This window comes from Myotis brandtii, unplaced genomic scaffold (genome assembly GCF_000412655.1).
Source record: "Myotis brandtii unplaced genomic scaffold, ASM41265v1 scaffold1571, whole genome shotgun sequence".
NCBI lineage: Eukaryota > Metazoa > Chordata > Mammalia > Chiroptera > Vespertilionidae > Myotis > Myotis brandtii.
The window spans coordinates 152,713-160,202 of record NW_005355711.1 but is presented as its reverse complement, the minus strand read 5'-3'; the positions used below and the strand labels follow the sequence as shown (position 1 = coordinate 160,202).

The 7,490-nt window shown below is 50.0% G+C and overlaps 1 long non-coding RNA gene across 1 annotated transcript in view; it reads right to left on the bottom strand.

Annotated features, from left to right (window-relative positions):
• Positions 1 to 2,481: 2,481 nt before the first annotated feature.
• Positions 2,482 to 7,490, bottom strand: part of LOC106725370 — a 19,453-nt gene continuing 14,444 nt past the window's right edge. The window contains exon 3 of the long non-coding RNA XR_001361250.1: positions 2,482 to 2,561. This is a non-coding gene — a long non-coding RNA (uncharacterized LOC106725370). The remainder of the gene's footprint in view (positions 2,562 to 7,490) is intronic.

The window sequence follows — 7,490 nt, the reverse complement described above, 5'->3', positions numbered from 1 at the left end:
TTTGGGGCAGTACAGAATAGCAGAGAGGGATTAAGTGTTATCCTTTCTGGAGAAGTGAGACTCATATTCAGAGAGAGGGAACTCCTGCCAAATCAGATTGCAATGAAAGAAGGCATCAGGACTGTTTAATACACAGCTTAAAGCAGGTCAGCCAGTAGGTCAGAAGCCTGGACTTAATGAGTCAATAAAAGGCTCCACTTAATTAAATGTGAGACTTGTCCCCTGAACTGGTTAAAGCTGAATTCTCTTCACGTGAAACTCCTGCATGGACTTCCTCATCCATGTGATTTGTTCTTTACAATATCTCCCAGCTTTGGGAAAAGAAGCACTATTGTGCTCATTGCACCAGTCCCGATGATTGACTCAAGGAGGTAAACAGAGGTGGAAGATGTGAGACCCCAAAATTTCTAAGCAAATGAGTGTTCTCAAGACTTTGCTTCCTTGATGGAGCCAGTATGTGAGGCTTTTTAAAGAGAGGGAGAGATGCTGCTTGGAGTAGATATTCTCCTGGGGACCTCTTCCTCCTAAGCTGCTCCCCTTTCTCCAGCGTCTCTACTAAAATCAAACAATGCCCCCAGAGCCTGGAGGTGGGAGCCCCGAACCACTCATTCCCTCCCTGCCTCCACTTCCCTCACCCCAGCTGCTGCAATTGAACTACACCTGATGGTACCTCAGTATGAGTCCCCAGCCCCCGGAACTCCACAGATGGGGGCAGCAGCAAAGCTATCCTGCCTTCTCCCACCAAACTTCATAGCAGGAAGGGCAGGGGGAGAACTCTCGGGGAAATCAGAGCTAGAAGAAGAGATCAATTTCTAGAGATATTGCAGTCCTTTGGATGCACATCCTGGGGATATGTTCCCCACCCAGGGCACATCAGGCACACAGTGTAGTGAGGATACTGCCCTGGAAGTTAGGGACCTGAGGTTGGTTTCTGTTTCTGCTGCCAAGGTGCTGTCTGACCTTGGGACGGCAAAAGTTCTTTCCATTGCTTATATCCTACCATCCCTTGAGTTCAAAGTCACTGTCTATATACTATATTTTACATATTGAAGTCTTTTGCTTGGTATTGAAGGTACTTCTATTTGGGCCTACAGTTTTCTTTTCTGTGCCATCCCTCACCTCCTCCCAGTCTCATGGAAGAACTTGTTATTTTCTAAGTACACAGTGCTCTACCATGAGTGTCTACTTCTCTTTCTAGACTTCTATTTTTTTTTATCTGAATTGCCCTTCTCCTATGACTAATAAAAAAACACCTATTTATCTTTAAAAGTGGTCCCCAAGGTAATCTTTGCTCTGAAACCATCCCTGATTTCCCCCACTTCACCCCTTTTCTCCCATTGCTTTCTGATAACCCAGTCCTCACTTGTACCAAGCTCTTATCAAGGTTTGGTTTGTATTACAGCTGCAAGGGCTGCTTCTCCAGAGAGAATTCTCAGCACTTGGATCTGAAACAAAGTCCTTGAATTACTGCTGAGCTCTTCTCAGGAGAAGACAAGGCCTGTGACTCTGGTGGAGACTGCAGAATCCAGGCTCCCAGTTCCCTCAGGTGTCCTGCTTTCCTCTCTTATCAGTTTCTTTCTTTCTTTCTTTCTTTCTTTCTTTCTTTCTTTCTTTCCTCACCTGAAAATATGTGTTTATTAAATTTTTTAGAGAGGAAGAGAGAGAAAGAGAGAGAGAAACATCAATGTGAGAGAGAAACATCAATTAGCCACTTCCCCCATCTCTCCCTTCCCCACACATACTCCAACAATGTATTGAACCCACAACTTCAGTATGTACCCTGACCTGGCATGGAACTCACAACCTTTTGGTGCCCAGGATGATGCTCCAATCGACCGAACCATCAGGCCATGGCATCAGCTATTTTTTTCACTCAGAAATCCTGGTTGATAATTAATACCACTGTGATAAGCTATCACAAGAGCTGGTACAAGTGGGTTACATTAAATAAGGAATGGAGGCACTGGTGCTCACCCTACAAAGTCAGGGCAGGGAGAGTCTCCTAAAATGGGTGGAACCAAGAGAACCATGAACTTCCTAGGTTGAAAGGAAATTTGGTCTTCTCCCAAGTCTCTGTCTTCCCTCAGACACCTTGAGCAATATCTGACCTCCATTAGGAAGACCCAAGGCTGGCACTCAGAGTGGGAAAGGACATAGGGAAGATGCACTCTGTCCTTGGGGCTGAGGAAAACTGATGGTGTCGGGAGGGATAGAGTGAGAGGGAGGACACTCATGTCCTTCTCTGTGTGCTCTAGAGACCAGGCTATTGACTGCACCTGGTGGGCTCACACACAAGTCAGAGCCGCCCTCTGGAAAGTGCAACCTGTACCTGTTAGGCTCAGATGTTGGAACCCTTTCTTCCTAGTTCACACTGTTGGATGGATGGAAGTGAAATGGGCTTGGAAAGTGAAATGAGAAGTCTTGTAAAATGGGAGTCATCTATAGGAATGATAACCTGCACAGCCTCGAAAACATTTTACACTTTTGTCCTTGGCTCTAGGAGGATTTCAGAGATTAATTTCCAGGCACCTATGGAAGGGACAAATATGTACTTCCCTTCACTTTCCCACCTGCACCCAAACAGGAACCTAAATGGGTAGGAAAATTTTTCCTCCCAACACCATTCAAGATGATAAGAGTACTATCTAAGGACTAAGAGACAAACAAAACATGGGTGGAGGGTGAGGTGGTGGGTGAACTACAGAAACATGAAACTAAAAGCTTATGCTATGCCACGGCTTCCTTAGCCCCACTGCTACTTACAATGAAATACATCTTAGGTCTGATCAAATAATTGAATCAATACCCTTCTGCTGGGAACTGACCTTTAGGCCACTTCACAATGGACATTTCTTTTGGCTTAGACCACATTCCACTTGCTAAGACCACATTTCACTTGCTGAGACCATTATCTGACCCCTCTGAACCTTTCTAGGATCAGGACTAGCCCAGAGAACTCTCCACCCGAAAAAAGCCTGCCTAGAGTCCTTAAAACCTCTAACTCCCTGTCCCTGGGTGCTGGCACCATGTTGGGGTTCAGCCCATTTGGTATCCATATGACTTAATAAATTTATAATCCCTTACCACTTTGGATTGGTGCTGAAAGCTGGGAGGATTCCAGGGGGAAGAGAGCCATAATATTGGCTTTGGTCACCCTAAGTTTGCTACTCAGAGAGTGGTAGACAGTGTCAGCTTGTCTTGTGTTTACCTCCTAATTCTACTCTGGTAACTGGATTGCTGGCCTCAATTAGGCCCCTGTCCCTTACGGACCCTCCTGAACCAGCCAAGGAGGATTCAGGATTGGGAATCTTTCTCCATTGTTGACCCTTCATCCCACACAGGCCAATATTTTCTAGGTGAGTGACATTCCATAATTCCCCTAATTTTGTGACCTCTGCCTACTCACTCTCACTGACTTTTGAAAGTCTCTCATCTGAAAAATCCTAGTGCTAGGCCTGAAGACTCCTCAGCCGTTTGGCTTTGGATCCTTCTTGATTGGGTCCAGTCTGGAGGGTCATCCTTCATTTCTCCTGGTGATTTGTTTAGCAGTGGGGACACCTGCCCTAAACAGTCACCTTTGGATTTGTGGTCTGTCATTCACCCTTCCTCTCTCATGGACCACGCTACACTCCCTCTGCATACTCACAAGGGAGATCATGCCCAAGCAACTCATTTTCTTTTGTAATACTGTTTGGCCATGATATAAACTAGATGATAAATTTCAATGGCCTAAAAATGGAACTTCCAATTTTAACACATTGCACAATTTAGATAATTGCTGTAATCGGAAAATGGTCAGACATTCCCTATATCCAGGCCTTTTTCACCCTCTAGTCCCAAACCTTTCTCTGTCACTCTTCTACCCATCAGATCCTATTCCTTCACACAAAACATCATACCCTCAACACTTCTGATTCTGAATCTACTTTTGACCCAGAAACCACTGACCTCCACCCCTTATGTGTTCCCATTCCATCTTCTGCAGTAGATTACAAAAACCTAGACCTTCCTAACCAGCAATCACCTTCTCCCCTGGTCCCTGAGAGCTCAAATCCCAAGAACTCAAGCTTCAATACAGCCATTTCCCCGTTTAACACTGGCTCTCGGGCCAACCAAAGACCACCTTTCTCAACAGCCACTTTAATCCTGCACCCATTCTACCCTGAGAGAGATAGCAGGAACAGAGGTTACTGTCTGAGTACATATCCCATTTTCATTGTCCAACCTTTCCCGGACTGACCAGCAGATCCTGAGTGACAGATGAATGATTACTCTAACACACGTTTCTGTGAAAGAGAGGACTAAGGGACTGCCTGGTTAAAGGAACCAGGCAGCCCCGTTCACCTACCTCCTTAGGCTTTTATTGTAGTAACAGCTTGAACTAAAATTAACCTCTAGATACTATTAGCAGGGTAAGTATCCTTGAGGAAACACATGTATCTCTCGTGGCTTTAAAACAAGGACATTTTGAGGTCTAAACATAAAGATTCCAGTAAAACACCCAGGGACTCAGAAAAGTCAAGGCAGGGTCTGCTGCCTTTGGCAAGAATCCCCTAAGAGCAAGCATGTCAAACTCAAAGGCTAACATGGGCCAAATAAACAAGGTTTAAGTTTATGTGGACCACAAAAAAACAAAAGCTTCAATTTTCATAGAAATGTAGATTTATTGCAACAGAGACCTGCTGAATCCAAAGGGATGAAATAAATGTGTAATCATTAACATAAAATAATAGAACATTTTAATAAAAATTAATATTTTTTCTTGAACAAAACTTATGAGACACTGAATAACCCCACAAATCAATAAGCATAACGCATGTAAGGGAACTGAATGCAACATGGTTATAGTATACTAGAGGCCCAATGCATGAATTTCGGTGGGGTTCCCTCAACCCAGCCTGCCCCTCTCACAGTCCGGGAGCCCTCAGTGGATGTCCTACTGATGGCCACAGTCTGGCAGCAGAGGCTCAGAGCAGGCGTCCCGTGTGTGTGTGTGTGTGTGTGTGTGTGTGTGTGTGTGTGTATGTGTCCGCTGGGGGCCTGCCCCCAGCCACATTGGAGGCTCAGAGCAGGCGCTGTGTGCGTGTGTGAGTGTGTATGTCTGCTGGGGGCCTGTCCCCAGCCACACCGTGGATGCTTGGAGCAGGCACCCCTCTGTGTTGATCTCTCAGGCTCCTGGCCTCTACTGCGTGTTTTTCTCTCCCTTGAGCTGTGGCCAGGGTGGGGTTCTGCCTGCAGGCCATGCTTTCCTGCTCATGGATCACCGGATCACTGCAGAGACTGGGGGAAGGCCCTGCTGGGTGCTGCCTGCAGGAAACTTTCCTGCTCTGGGATCACCATGGCGATCCCCAGGAGCAGGCCCACCTGGGGGCCGGCCGCCCTCCGCACTTGCCTGCTCTGGGATCACCATGGGGTCCCAGCTGGCAGCGGGGCTTAGGCGGCACACAGGGGTCCTGGCTAGGGGAGGGGCTTAGGCGGCACATGGGGGTCCTGACTGGGGGTAGGGCTTAGGCGCATGGGGCTTAGGCGGCACACAGGGGTCCCAGCTGGGGCGGGGCTTAGATGATGCGATCGCACCACCTAAGCCCGGCCATCCAGGGCCGCACACAGGGCCCAGATGGCGTCTGGCGCTGGCCAGCCCTGCCTGCAGTATGCAAATTAGCCGCCATCTTTGATGGCGGTTAATTTGCATATGGCACTGATCTGCCAATGGGAAGTGTAGCGAAGGTATGGTCAATTACCCTTTTTGTCTTTTATTAGATAGGATATTCATTAATGAATGTTGTAGTTCATCTAATCTAATAATAGACAAATGTGATAATTGACCGTACCTTCGCTACGCTTCCCATTGGCTAATCAGGGCGATATGCAAATTAAGTGCCAACTAAGATGGTAGTTAACTGCCAACAAAGATGGTGGCTAATTTGCATACTGCAGGCAGGGTAGGACAGCGCAAGCCGCCATCCAGGCCCCCATGTGCGACCTGGGGGCAGGGGCTCAGGCAAAGCGATCGCTGATTGCCTAGCTGGAGCCTTCGCCCACCCACCGGAGACATGTCCCAAAGCGACTTGGGGGCGGGCAGGGGCTGGGGCGAAGGCAAGCAGTGCCGATCGCCTCAATGGAGCCCTCGCCTGCCCACCAGAGACACGTCCCAATGCAATCTGGGGGTGGGCAGGGGCTGGGGCGAAGGAAACGATGCGGATCGCCTTGCCCGAGCCCTCGCCCGCCCACCAGAGACACGTCCCAATGTGCGGGGACTGGGGCAAAGGCAAGCGGTGCCCGTCACCTCAACTGAGCCCTCGCCTGCCCACTGGAGACACGAGGCCCACTCTGAGAGAGAGAGAGAGAGAAAGAGAGAGAGAGAGAGAGAGAGAGAGAGAGAGAAAGAGAAAGAGAGAAGTGGAATTTGGCATCCTACATCCCTCCCTGATCGACCATTGTGATTCTAAGCCAGCGAGGGCTGCCTTCAGGCCGCAGCTCCAGGTCCCTCACCCCCACCCCAGGCCTGAGAGCATAGTGCTGGGCAGGGGCACCCAGGGGTTCGGGAATGCAGCACGAGGGGCTGGAGCAATGTGGGGGGGGGCTGTATTTACACCACCAAGTTCCCCACTTCTGCCCTGGCCCACGCATGCCTCCTCCTTCCCCTCAGAGGCCCAGCTCCTGCCTACATGTTTGCTGGGCAGGCCCAACTGAACCGGGGAGTGAGCCATAGTGATCAGGATGGCCACTTCCTGGGATGGGACGGCCAGACCACAGCGATTCATGAGGGCAATGAGGCCCATGGGGCATGCACAGCCCTCAGGTGGCGGGGCTGGCTGGCCAAGCCAAGTCTGGCTTCAGTGGGGCCAGTGGGAGCCCGTTGAGGCCACCCCAACCCCCACAGGTCCTGGGTGGATGGTGGCTCAGTGGAGAGCAGTGTCTCCATGCATGGTGCCCAGGGGTGGCTGTGAGCTGCTGCAACCCTGCCCCATGCTTCAGGGAGGGGGAGAAGGCTTGCAGCCACCAGCACCCTAGGCTGCACCACCTGTGCCTCAGCTTGCCAGGTTGGCAGGGTCCAGAGCAAGTGATCTGCTCCCTTCCCCCAGTGGTAGAACAGGGAGGAGAGCGCTGGGTGCAGAGAGGGGACCTCAGCTGGGATCCTCCTGGTGTGGAGAAGGGGCCCAGCCTGGGCCTGGTGGGGAGCTTAGAAAGTCTGGCTAAGCAGGCGCTGGTTCATACCAACTCTTACTCTGCCATCTTCCTCCAGCTCTTCAAGGTAGCCCCTCTGCCCCACCTGTCCAGGCAAACAGGCTCTGGGTGACCTCCCTGAACTCAGACTGTAGACCCAGAGACCTCAAGGAAGAGTGCAGGGGCCTGTGCAGAAGTACCAGGGCAGAGTTGCTTCGGTGTCTCGGTGAAGTTTGCAACTGACCCAAGGAGGAAACCCGAGAGGGGAAAGGCCGGGAGGCATGAATTGCCAGCACTTTAGCCACTTGAAAACAGCTCCACTT